A 13,307-nucleotide genomic window follows, 5' to 3' on the forward strand; every position below is an offset into this window, starting at 1 on the left:
GTGACACCGGAATGAAGTGAGCATACGCTGTTGGAAACATGGCGCTGAGAGACTTGCTTGACACAGAGTTGGCCACAAGCCTTCAATTTGTAAGACATGCAATATCTGCGAAGCATAATGAAGCAAACTGCAATAAAACGAGGTATGCCTGTATATATACAAATATTCCAAAATCTGAAAAAATCCAAAGTTCAAAACATATCAAGTCCCAGGCATTTCAGATAAGGGATACTCAATCTGTGTGTGTATGAATTTTGAGGGTGTTGTTTATTTTTATTTTGTAAAGACAAGGTCTTGCTCTGTCACCCAGGCTGGAGATCAGTAACACGATCCTAGTTCACTGCTGCCTTGAACTCCGACTCAAGGAATCCTCCCTCCTACCTCAGCCTCCCAAGTAGGTAGGACTCCCAAGTAGGTGGCGTATACCACCATGCCTGGCTAATTTATTTTATTTTTTCTAAAGACTAGGACTCTCTGTGTTGCCAAGGTTGATCTCGAACTTCTGGCTTCAAGTGATCCTCCCTTCTCAGCTCCCCAAGTGTGTGTGGTTTTTAAAAATCCCCTTTTGCAGGTGAGGCAACTGAGGAAAGGCTGAGGACACACAGGTCGTGAGCGAGCAGGGAGGAGGTGGGGGGCTGCCTACCTCAGGGACACATAGAAAGTCCTGCCCCAGCTCCCTAGATGAGTGTGGCCTGAGCCAAGGGAGGGAAAGGAAGGCTGAACAGAAGGGGGTAAAAGGAGGGAGGTTTCAGGGGCAGACTTGGGAGCACTGAAGTACAGGGGAAGGGAGAGGAAGGAATCTAGAACAATTTCTAAGTTTCTGGTGTGGACAACTGAGAGATCATGGCATTCCCGGAGGTGGGCGGGGGGAAAGGAAGAAGGTGCAGGTGAAAGAAAACAAGCCCAGGCATTGCCGTGGGACACGGCAGAAGAGGACGCATGCCCCAGACCAGGAGCATGGTGCCATGAGCGGGTACCAGGAAAGGCCCCGAGGGTGCCGTGTGTTTTAAAATGGGCCTTGCAGCTGGGCGCACTGGTTTACACCTGTAATGCCAGCACTTTGGGAGGCCGAGGCATGTGGATCACCTGAGGTCAGGAGTTCGAGACCAGCCTGGCCAACATGGTGAAACCCTGTCTCTACTGAAATACAAAATTTAGCCGGGCTTGGTGGTGTGCACCTGTCATGCCAGCTATTCGAGGGGGCGGGGATGTGGGAGGAGGGCTGTGGCAGGGGTCTGAGGCAGGAGAATCGCTTGAACTCAGGAGGCAGAGGTTGCAGTGAGCTGAGATTGCACCACTGTACTCCAGCCTAGGCAACAGAGCCAGACTCCATCTCAAAAAAAAAAAAAACCAAACAAACAAACAAAAAAAAACGAAACCAAGGGCCTTGGATTAGGTTCAAAGGTCTTTCCGCAGGTGAGGTTGCAATGGAGAGTGTTCTGTAGAGAAGAAACAGGTAGGGAAACGTGAGATTGTGTGTCAGGAGTAGTGACTGTACATTTTGGTCAAGGCACTCCATCTGTGGCCGGAAAGGTGTTTCAGGTGGCGGCATGGAAATCCTGGGCTGGGCTTCCTGACGGAAGGCTGTCAGGGTGGATCTAGGTTGATTTAGAATGGGGAGATATTGCAAGTGGGGAGACCAGTTTGCAGGGTTTTGCAATGATGCAGGGAAGTGGTAAGGCACCCTTGGATTGGGTGAGGATGCCAGTATTGGAAAGAGGTGGGTGTAAAGGGACCAGGGACATAGAGTCAACAGGCTTTGATAACTAGAAGTAGGGCTAAGTGGGTAGGGAGGTAGTCCAAGGCCATCCTGAAATTGTTGAGCTTGGGGTGAAAGAAATAAATTCCTTTTGGGGAATACTGTGGTAAGATGACCATTGCCTATCCAGGCAGCGCAGCCCAGAAGGTTGACAATGTGTCTGGAGAAAGTCAGTGCTAGATTTGGGATTGTCCTCCCAAGGTTACAACTGAAGTCTTGAACAGCAGATGATACTGTGGAGAAAAGAGTGGAGAGACAGGAAGGCAGCAGAGGACGCAGCCTCGCCAAACAGCCCGTTTATGGGGCAGGAGAAGAAGGAGGCATCAAAGGTGACTGAGGCGATGTGGGAGGAGAATGAGGGCAGTGCCGAGATTCAGAAGTCTGGAGAGGGATTACAAAGAGGAGGTGGCATAAATCAAAAATCACCTCAAAACCCAGGACCCGGCAGGGCGCGGTGGCTCAAGCCTGTAATCCCAGCACTTTGGGAGGCTGAGGTGGGTGGATCACCTGAGGTCAGGAGTTCAAGACCACCCTGGCCAACATGGTGAAACCCCATCTCTACTAAAAATACAAAAATTAGCTGGGTGTGGTGGCACGTTCCTGTAATTCCAGCTACACAGGAGGCTGAGGCAGGAGAATTGCTTGAACCTGGGAGGCGGAGGTTGCAGTGAGCTGAGATCGCGCCACTGCACTCCAGCCTGGGTGACACAGTGAAACTCCAACTCAAAAAGACAAAACAAAACAGCCGGGCGCAGTGGCTCACGCCTGTCATCCCAGCACTTTGGGAGGCCGACGCAGGCAGATCACCTGAAGTTAGGAGTTCGAGACCAGCCTGACCAACATGGAGAAACCCTGTTTCTACTAAAAATACAAAATTAGCTGGGTGTGGTGGCACATGCCTGTAATCCCAGCTACTCAGGAGGCTGAGGAGCAGGAAAATCACTTGAACCTGGGCGGCGGAGGTTGCAGTGAGCCCAGATCATGCCATTTCACACTCCAGCCTGGGCAAAAAGAGTGAAACTCCGTCTCAAAAAAAAAAAAAAAAAAAAAAAAGCAACAACAACCACCACCACCAAAACCCATAACTAGCAAGCTACTGCTGCTTTAGTATTTTGGCCAAGAGTAGATACAACCCTTTCCTTCTTTTTCCCCTCTTACTGTTGGATGCTGGGACTTTCAAAGACTTTTCTAAGTATTGCCAACAGAGAGCGGAAGAGAATGGAGTAAGTAAACATCAGATCTGCAGGGTATACGGTTCTCATGCCAGCACAGCCATGGTGCCCTAAGGGGCTCGTGGGTCTCCCTCCAAAGAGGAGCGGAGTTCCTCACACCCCAGCCCGAAGTTGGTAAGGCCCCTTGGAGTTCTTGCCTGGGCCCCCTGCTTCAGTGGGTGGTTGCCACTCCCTGGCCTCTTTCTGCTCCCCCCACATAGGGGCCCCTGCTCTGACAACTGGCATTTGCATCTGGGCAAGATGGCAGCCTGTCCAGGCCTGACCTCCCTCTTCCTTTGCCCAGCATGAGTGACCCCTTGTCCTGGTCAGGGATACCAGGAATCCTGTCACCCTTCCCCAGAGACAGTGACTATAAGCAGGGCCAAGAGCACAGTGATAGGCTAAGAGCTACCAGCACTGCAGTGTGTAAAGTACAGGGTCATGGGGTGCCGCTGGGGCGGGTGGGAAAGGAGGCAGCGCTGTCCCTCGGAACCAGGTGTAGCAAACACTGCCGTGGTGGAGGAGGCTGGGACTGAGATGAGCCTCTAGGAAAGGACAAGAAGGATGCTGGTGGCTTTTGGCAGAGCTCACTCACTGTGGGACAGGTCGGACCAGACAAACTGCAGACGGCTACAGCGTGAGTGTGGAGGCTGTGGTGTGGACAGCCCTGCTGGAGGAATCTGGCCAATTCCTCCCTTCTCCTGCATCCCATGCAACCTAGCCGCTCCAGTTCCTGTTCAGGTCTCACTGGTCCGGGTGGTTCAACCACACAGAAGCAGAGGCCCCATCATTCCCCGCAGGCTCACTGCCCTCTGTGGGGTGGGGTTGTCCCTTTACCTTTCTGAGAGTCAGCTCTTGAGGCTGCACCCTCTAACTTAGGTTTGGGGCGTATCCTGGCAATTTAAAGAATCACCCAGTGTTGCAGTCATAGAATTGTGGCATTTTAGGGCTGAAACGGATTTCACATATACAATGTCATAGAACTTCAGAATTTAAGTAACATGTGGTATTGACCCTGTCTGGTGTTGTCCCGTAACTGGTTCATCCTGGCTCCCCAGAGTCACCCTAAGAAGGTGGAATGCACCCTCTAACTACAGTTTCCATCTCTTCCATCCATCCTTTCCTTGCCTTGCCTGTCTTATACTTTATTTATTTTTTTTCTTTTGGTGACAGTCTTGCTCTGTTGCCCAGGCTGGAGTGCTATGGCTCAATCAGGGCTCCAGTGATCCTCCCACCTCAGCCTCCCGAGTAGCTGAGACTACAGGCTTGAGCCACCACACCTGGCTAGCTTTCAAGTTTTTTGTAGAGATGGGGTCTTACTATGGTGCCCAGGCTGGCCCTCAAACTCCTGACCTTAAGTGATTCTCCTGCCTTGGCCTCCCAAAGTGCTGGGATTCCAGGCGTGAGCCGCCGTGCCTGCTGCTCTGGTTTATAAGTGTCCATGCTTTCTTGACTTTTATCCTCCTATAAAAGTCCTAACCAGAACTTTGAGCTCAGCTGTGCAAGTACAGAAAAATCACACTGTGGGGAAAAAATGCAAACCTCAAAGTTAATTTGCTTTTGTGTTGGGGTCACATTTATCACAAAGACAATAGAGCAAGTCCAAGAAACCATCCTAAATGACATATTTCCAGTCTAGTTTGTTTCTTCTTACTTGTGGTCATGCTGTTGACCCCAGCCTACAGGGCATGCCACTTTCCCCCTCAAGGGCAACGGAGCCTCTCATTGTTGAGGATATTACAAATACACGATTGTGTCTGCATCTCCCTGTTGCATTCCATGTAAGTGTAATAAGAACATTGCCCCATATTCAGCTTAAACTATGACAGGGAATTCCAGAAGGGTTTAATAGTAGTCAGTCTCTTTCCTCTGAGAAGCTATTTTCAGAGGAATTATTTATCCCTCACTCCCTATTGATAGTGCAGTAACATCCTCCTGCTTCTATTTTTTTGACAGGATTCTAGGCTGGGGTGACAGGACTATGCTTTCGGTATCCACTCATTGAAATAAAATGCAAAAGGCCAGGCACGGTGGCTCACGTCTAGGACTTTAGGAGGCCGAGGCAGGTGGATCACTTGAGGTCAGGAGTTCAAGAGTAGCCTGGCCAACATGGTGAAACCCTGTCTTTACAAAAAATACAAAAATTAGCCGGGTGTGGTGGCGAGTGCCTGTAATCTCAGCTACTCAGGAGGCTGAGGCAGGAGAATCACTTGAACCCAAGAGGTAGAGGTTGCAGTGAGCTGAGATTGTGCCACTGCACTCCAGCCTGGGCAACAGAGTGAGACTGTGCCTCAAAAAAAAAAAAAAAAAAAAAAAAAAAAGAACACAAAAGATTTGAATTCTAAATTCGCTGCTAATTAATAGCGTGACCCTGGGTAAGTCGTTTCCTGTCTCTAGGCCGAGGTTTTCTCATCTATAAGTGAAGGATTTGCACAAGGTCAATGATGGGCTAGTACATTTTTTTTAGCAATCAGCTCTTAGTGGAGTGGGAGGAGACAGAAGCCTGATTTGTAGTGTTTGTCAGTTTCTGTGGTGTAAATAATCCCACTAAAGGCCCATTTCAAACTACCAATTTGAAGTAAACCGGCTTGAAAATATCCTGAAAATTAAGCCATTGGCTCTGGTGAGCCAGTTATTTAAATTCTGAAGTTCTATGACATTGTATATGTAAAATCCGTTTCAGCCCTAAAACGCCACAATTCTATGATTGCAACACTGAGTGATTCTTTAAATTGCCAGGATACACCCCAGACCTAATTAACAGCACTCGCTTGCTGCGTCAGTGCACCGGCATCCTGATGAAAGCTGGCTCTGGTCCAGATCCGGAGCCAGACGCCGTGGAAGCAGAAGCTGCTCTGATGCTGTCGTGGCTGTGAGTTGGGGAACTCAGGCCTTGAAACTCAGTCAATCAAGAGCTGCTCCTGCCTTCCCTTCTTTTGGTCAGATGGGATGATTCATCCCTGTGTTATTTCAGCCACTGTTTCCCAGGGTGCCTGGAAGCAGGGAAGGCCTGAGAGCTTGAAGCAGACAGAGGAAAACAGGGAGGAGGAGGAGAAAGGGATCCGCCTTGGGTAGGGCCCCTGCTGAGTCGTGAGCAGGTGTGAGTCATTCCTCTCTGCTTCAGCAGCCACACCTTTTGTCAAGTTCTGAATGCCAGGTGGAGAATCTGCCTAGACCAAGCGCCCTTGATCAAGTCAGAACAGGTTTCCTGAAAGCTCATTCCCATTAAAATTAATGGAATCAGAATAGGCTGATCTTTTCTGTAACACAACGTGTTTCTTTTCAACGTGTTTCCTAAATGCTTAGAGAGACCCCAAAAAGTATAGAAGAGGGAGAAAAGAGGAAGAAATGGGCTTTCACATCCCCAGGGCTCGGGACTAGAGAGAGAAAGTGGTTTTGTATTATCCATTCCTGCCCTCCCAACCAACCACCTTACCAGCTTGCCAAAGAACTGACCAGTGAGGGCAGTGAGGAGCGTAATGACCATAAATTCTCATGGGCTGCCGTGTTATGATCAAGATCTTTCCACTGAGTGTGTGTGTTGCTATTGAATTAGGAAGAAAAGGTCTAGAAGGGAAAGACTTGGCATATAACTAATTTCAAAGTCTTAGGGACACACTTCACAACCATAAGGATGGCTACTATTGAAAACAGAAACAGCTTCCCTCTCCGGTCCGTGTCTTCAAGGTGACAAAGAAAAGAAGGAACAATAGTCGTGCCAAAAAAGGGCCGCGGCCACGTACAGCCTATTGGCTGCACGAACTGTGCCCAATGTGCGCCCAGCGACAAACCCATTAGGAAATTAGTCTTTTGAAGCCTAGTGGAGACCGCAGCAGTCCGGGATATTTCTGAAGCGAGTGTCTTCGATGTCTATGTGCTTCCCAAGCTGTATGTGAAGCCACATTACTGTATGAGTTGTGCAATTCATAGCAAAGTAGTCAGGAATCTATCTCATGAAGCCCGCAAGGACCGAACACCCCCACCCCGTTTAGACCTGTGGGTGCTGCCCCGCAACCGCCAGCAAAGCCCATGTAAAGAGCTGAGTCCTTATAGACTGAAGACGAACTATTATCTGGAATAAAAGTAGATGGAAATTGTACTTAAAAAAAAAAAAAAAGAAAACAGAAACAAACAGAAAATAACAATGGTGGGTGAGGGTGTGGAGAAATTGGAACCCTTGTGCACTGTTGGTGGAATGTAAAATGGTGCCGCCAGTGTGGAAAGCAGTATGGCAGTCCCTCGAAGAAACTACAGACAATTACCATATGATCCAGCAATCTCACCACTGGGTATACCTCCAGAAGAATTGAAAACAGAGTCTTGGCTGGGCACAATGGCTCACGCTTGTAACTCCAGCACTTTGGGAGGCCAAGGCGGGCAGATCACTTGAGGTCAGGAGTTCAAGGGTCTCTACTAAAAATACAAAAATGAGCCGGGTGGCCAGGTGAAGTGGCTCATGCCTGTAATCCCAGCACTTTGGGAGGCCGAGGTGAGTGAATCACTTGAGGTCAGGAGTTTGAGACTAGCCTGGCCAACATGGTGAAACCCCATCTCTACTAAAAATACAAAATTAGCTGGATGTGGTGGCGCATGCCCATAATCCCAGCTACTAGGGAGGCTGAGGCAGAAGAATTGCTTGAACCCGGGAGGTGGAGGTTGCGGTGAGCCCAGATCGTGCCATTGCACTCCAGCCTGGGCAACAAGAGTGAAACTCTGTCTCAAAAATAAATTAGCGTGGTGGTACGTGCCTGTAATCCCAGCACTTTGGGAGGCTGAGGCTGAGGCTGAGGCAGGCGGATCACCTGAGGTCAAGAGTTCAAGACCAGGCTGGCTAAATGGTGAAACCCAGTCTTTACTAAAAATACAAAAATTAGCCAGGCGTGGTGGCAGGCACTTGTAATCCCAGCTATTCAGGAGGCTGAGGCAGGAGAATCACATGAACCCAGGACGGGGAGTTTGCAGTGAGCTGAGATTGTGCCATTGTACTCCAGCCTGGGTGACAGAGCAGGACTCTGTCTCATAAAAAAGAAAAGAAAAGGAAAGGAAAGAAAAGAAAAGGAAAGAAAAGAGGATCTTGAAGGTATATTTGTACACCAGCGTTCATGGCAATATTATTCGTGGTAACCAAAAGATGGAAGCAGCTGAGTAACCACTGATGACGGATGAATGGATAAACACAATGTGGCCTATCCATACAATGGAATATTATTCAGCCTTATATGGGCAGGAAATGCTGGCACATGGGACAACAAGGATGAACCTCGAGGACATCACGCTTAGTAAAAATAAGCCAGACACAGAAAAATAAATACTGGATAGTTCCATTTATTTGAGATACCTAGAGGAGTCAGATTCATAGAGCGAGAGGGGATGGGAGTTATTGTTTAATGGGTACAGAGCTTCAGTTTGGAAAGATGAAAATGTTCTGGAGATGGGTGGTGGTGATGGTGCACAGCGTGTGAATGTGCTTAATGTCAGTGAACTGTACACTTAAAAACAGTTCAGATTTCTGTAACGTGTATTTTACCACAATCTGGAAGATTCTACACATACACATAAGCATGACAACAACCAAAAACATTGGAGACAAACTCCCTGGAAAAATGATTCTCTTTTTTTTTTTGAGACAAGGTCTCACTGTGTCACCCAGGCTGTTGTGCACTGGCATGATCAGGGCTCACTGTGGCCTCAACCTCCTGGGCTCAAGGGATCCTCCCACCTCAGCCTCCCAAGTCGCTAGGAGTACAGGCACATGCCACCGCACCCAGCTAATTTTTAAAATTTTTTTTATAGAGACAGAGTTTCGCTATGTTGCCCAGGCTGGTCTCGAACTCCTGGCCTCAGGCAATTCTCCTGCCTCAGCCTCCGAAAATGCTGGAATTACAGGCGTGAGCCACCGTGCTGGGCCTTGAATCTCTATTTTGTGTCTTTATAAGAAATACAAGCTCGAGCCGGGCTCGTGTGGTTATAGATGTGGTTACAGATGTGGTGGCTCACATCTATAATCCCAGCACTTTGGAAGGCCAAGGCAGGTGGATTGCTTGAGGCCGGGAGTTCAAGACCAGCCTGGCCAACATGGTGAAACCCCCTCTTTATTAAAAATACAAAAATTAGCTGGGCATGGTAGTACATGCCTGTGATCCCAGCTACTTGGGAGGCTGAGACACAAGAATTGTTTGAACCTGGGAGGCAGAGGTTGCAGTGAGCCAAGATCGTGCTATTGCACTCCAGCCTGGGCAATAAAGCAAGACTCTGTCTCAAAAAAAAAAAAAAAAAGGAAAGAAAGAAAGAAAAGAGAAAGAAAAAGAAAAAGAAAAAAACAGAAACATAAGCTCAGACAAGTAGCTTGATCAATATGAGTGTGTTTGGTTATCTGTAAAATGGAGATGATAATGACATGTACTTCTTAAACCTGCCATAAGGTTAAAGCGAGACAGTCAAGTAAAGCCCTTGGTACCGTTTTGGCACATAGTATGTGTTCAATAAGTGTTAGTGGCTGGGCGTGGTGGCTTACACCTATAATCCCAGTACTTTGGGAGGCTGAGGACGGAGGATCGCTTGAGCCCAGGAGTTCAACACCAGCCTGGGCAATATAGCAAGATCTCATCTCTTAAAAAAAAAAAGGTGTTAGCCATTGCTATTATTGAATCATCGGACATCATGGTTGAAAGTCAATTAGAAGCTGTCCATGGTCAGTCTTATCTAATCTATTGTTTTAAACTGGATCCAAAAAATGCAAACAATTTTCTGCCACATATTCACATCCATCAATACATGCATCATTGAGACCTACATGTAAGTGGAGCAAAAACAAGCTACTCTCTCTAGTCAGCACTCTTAACCCGTCTTCGTTGCTTATTCTGTATATCAGAGTCCTGCCTTTGTCCTTAAGCAAACTGCACTTAGAGCACAGGTGTCTTATGTTTATCAACACCATCAAAGAGGAGACATTTGTTTTCTATAAGAAACTACCAGAATAATGTCTGTGGTGCTATGGTGTCCACATAAACTTAAGAGGAAGGCCCGCAGGAGCAAGCCAGCTCTGCAGATGAGGCAGTGGTGATGGCAGAGCATGCCTGCATCCCCCAGGGTCCCACCCTGGGATACATGGATCCTCCAAAGCCATCTCCATGCTCCCAGCTGCAGCAGCCAGCGTGTCACCTTCAGGATATTTCCTGGAGAGCTCATCCAATGAGGGCTCAAAAGGCAAGGACAGGGAGAAAAACAGAGAAACAATACCTGGAACACCTAATACGTGGCCTTGAAGTCTTTGAGAAAATAGTTGAGGATGCAATATGGCAAAATGTGAACGTGTGGGGTTGCAATGCCACTGAATATTTCCAGAACAGTGGTTCTCAGCCTGGGGTGATTTGCCCCTCCCTCTCTACGCCACAGGGGACATGAGGCAAGACATTTTTGGTTGTCACACTGAAATGAGGTGCTGCTGTGTCTACTGGGTAGAGGCCAGGGATCCTGCAGAAAATCCTGCAGTTTACAGGACAGCCCTCCATAACAAAGAATTATCCCATCCAAAATGTCAGTAGCACTCAGGTAGAGCAGTTCTGCTCTAGAACAACCAGAAGGGATGAAAGGAAATTATTTCCTCCTCAGTGAGGGAAGGATGAAAGAAAAGAGCTATTACCATGGATGGTTACAGACGAGGCCTAAAGAAAAAGAATCTAAAGAAAAAGACTGCCCTGCCAGGTGTGGTGGTTCACACCTGTAATCCCAGCACTTTGGGAGGCCGAGGTGCATGGATCACCTGAGGTCAGGAGTTCAAGACCAGTCTGGCCAACATGGTGAAAACCCATCTCTACCAAAAATACAAAAATCAATCGAATGTGGTGGCACATGCCTGTAATCTCAGCTACTTGGGAGGCTGAGGCAGGAGAATCACTCGGGAGGCAGAGGTTGCAGTGAGCCGAGATTGCACCACTGCATTCCGGCCTGGGCAACAGAGCGAGGCTCTGTCTCAAAAAAAAAAAAAAAAAGCAATAATTTTAAAAATGCCCTTTGCCTTTTTAAATTTATTTCCTTTCTTTCTTTCTTTTCTTTTCTTTTCTTTTTTTTTTTTTAAGAGATAGGGTCTTGCTATTTTGCCCAGGGCTGGCCTTGAACTCCTGGGCCCAAGGAATCCTCCCACCTCAGCCTCTCAAAGTGCTGAGATTACAGGTGTGAGCCACCACGCCCAGCCCAAGAATGCCCTTTGTATACTATTGGACATTTCTTAACTTTCTTGCCTTTATATTCACACTCATACATCCACTACTGAGCAAAGGATACATTTATTTATCATCTTTTTGCAACAGAGATATCAACATTTAAAACTGGATCTGGTGAGGAGGGGAAAATTCCTTTAAAAAAATAAGACTTCTTCATTCAGACCTTCATCTGTATTAGTCAGAACTTGTTTCCTATGTAGCTTAACATTCAGTAGGAATGTGTCCAAACATGAAATCATTGTAAACTTCACAGTGGGTTATACCTGTGGGAACGGTTTTACGGACCGCAGATTAAAGTGGGGAAAAGGTTTAGAAAACTGTACTCAATGATCTGTTGAGAACTAAGAAAGAAGCAGCAGCTCCCCCAGGTCCTGGAATCCTAATCCGCATCTCTGTGTTCCTGGAGCACCGTCCCCCTAGAACAAGTGGCCCAATAGTGATCAGCATGTTCTATGACTGCCTGGGTTTGGATCCCATCTTCAGGAAGACAAGCTGTGTGGCCTTAGGCCAGTTACTGAACTTCTTTGTGCTGCTGTTTTTTCATCGAAAAAATAGAGATAACAATAGAATGTACCTCATAGCAATGTCGGGTCGAATAAGTGAGATAATACAGGGAAAACACTTAGCACCTGTCAGGGCATTGCAAGCCCTCTGGAAGTCTTAGCTGTTACAGTCTGGATGAGAAACTGAAACATAGTATATTGATCAAAGTTAAAGAACTAGGTCTGTTTGCTTTTAAATATAATCAACTTTTGTATCTCTGTGGCTTAAAATAATCTGTAGGTTGTTTTAAAACTAGACAAAATAAATTTAATTTTCTTTTCCTCTACTCTGGAACTGACAAGCCAAAATTATACCGGTACCAAAGAATGCTTATAAAATTAGAAAACAGCATTAGTGGAGAAAGAGCCCAAGAAAGGTAATTTAGATAATTTACTGTGAAAGGAAGCTTAAGAACGGGTTTTGTGTTTGTGCAAATCCTAGGTGCTCAATGAATGTCTACTGAGAAATAAAACTGAGTGATATTTTTATGGAAGATGAGAAGTAATACAATCTTAAGGAAAAGTTGCGTGGGGAAAAAAAAAGGAAATCACTATAGAGGCGACACACTGGGCTCACAAAATATTGTAGGAGATGTGGGGAGTTCCCATGAAGACACTCACAGTGCTTCTCTTCCCTGGCAGCTCACTGGGGCTCTAAGAATCCTGTTGTTGGCCAGGGTGTGGTGGCTCACACCTGTAATCTCAGTAGTTTGGGAGACTGAGGTGGGCGGATCGCTTGAGCCCAGGAGTTCAAGACCAGCCTGGGCGACAAAAAATATAAAAATTAGCTGGGCGTGGTGGTGTGTATCTGTAGTCCCAGCTACTTGGGAGGATGAGGTAGGAGGATGGCCTGAGCCTGGGGAGACCGAGGCTGCAACGCCACTGCATGCCAGCCTGGGCAACAGAGCGAGACCCTGTCTCAAAAAAAGAAGAATCCTATTGCTCAGGGGGGATTGATTAAATCAGGATGGGCAGAAGAGGGCTGGAGCTCAGGCATCTGTATTTTTAGAGTTTTTTATATTATTCCAATGCGCAGCCAAGGTTGAGAGCCAAGGCTCTAGTCTACACCAATGGTTCTCAACCTTGAATGCCAAAGGAATGGCCTGGGATTTTATTAAAACTCAGATTCCAGTTCCATCGGTGTGTATAAGGGAAGCGGGGAGCAGAAGGGAGCAGGAGGTCAAGATATCTGTTTCCTAAGTAACTCCAAGAAGATATTAATTTTGCAGTTCTATGGATTCCATTTGCAGCTGCAAGGCTCATATGCTTTGAAAATGGCTCTATATAAACAAATGTATGATATCATTATAAAGTGCTACTACTGTTCTTTCAGAGGAAACTCATTTGTTCTACAAATTTATAGGAGCCTACGTGCTTTTGGAGGGATACAAAGATTGATAAATAGATGACTTCCCTCAAGTTATTTACAATTCTATTTATAATAGATGACATTTAAGTTAAGCAGAAAATAAAACTTCCTGATTGTAAGGCTTTCTGATGGTGGTGAGATGGGATGGGTGTTCGAGGACACTGGAGGGGTATTGATGGGTATTGAGGTTGAGGATATTAAGGG

At 46.8% G+C, this 13,307-nt stretch overlaps 1 pseudogene; it reads left to right on the top strand.

The window, feature by feature from the left end:
* The first annotated feature begins 1,870 nt into the window (after positions 1-1,870).
* Positions 1,871-7,308, top strand: LOC116275316 (annotated as a pseudogene).
* Positions 7,309-13,307: the final 5,999 nt, after the last annotated feature.

Source organism: Papio anubis, chromosome 6 (genome assembly GCF_008728515.1).
Source record: "Papio anubis isolate 15944 chromosome 6, Panubis1.0, whole genome shotgun sequence".
NCBI classification, from domain to species: domain Eukaryota; kingdom Metazoa; phylum Chordata; class Mammalia; order Primates; family Cercopithecidae; genus Papio; species Papio anubis.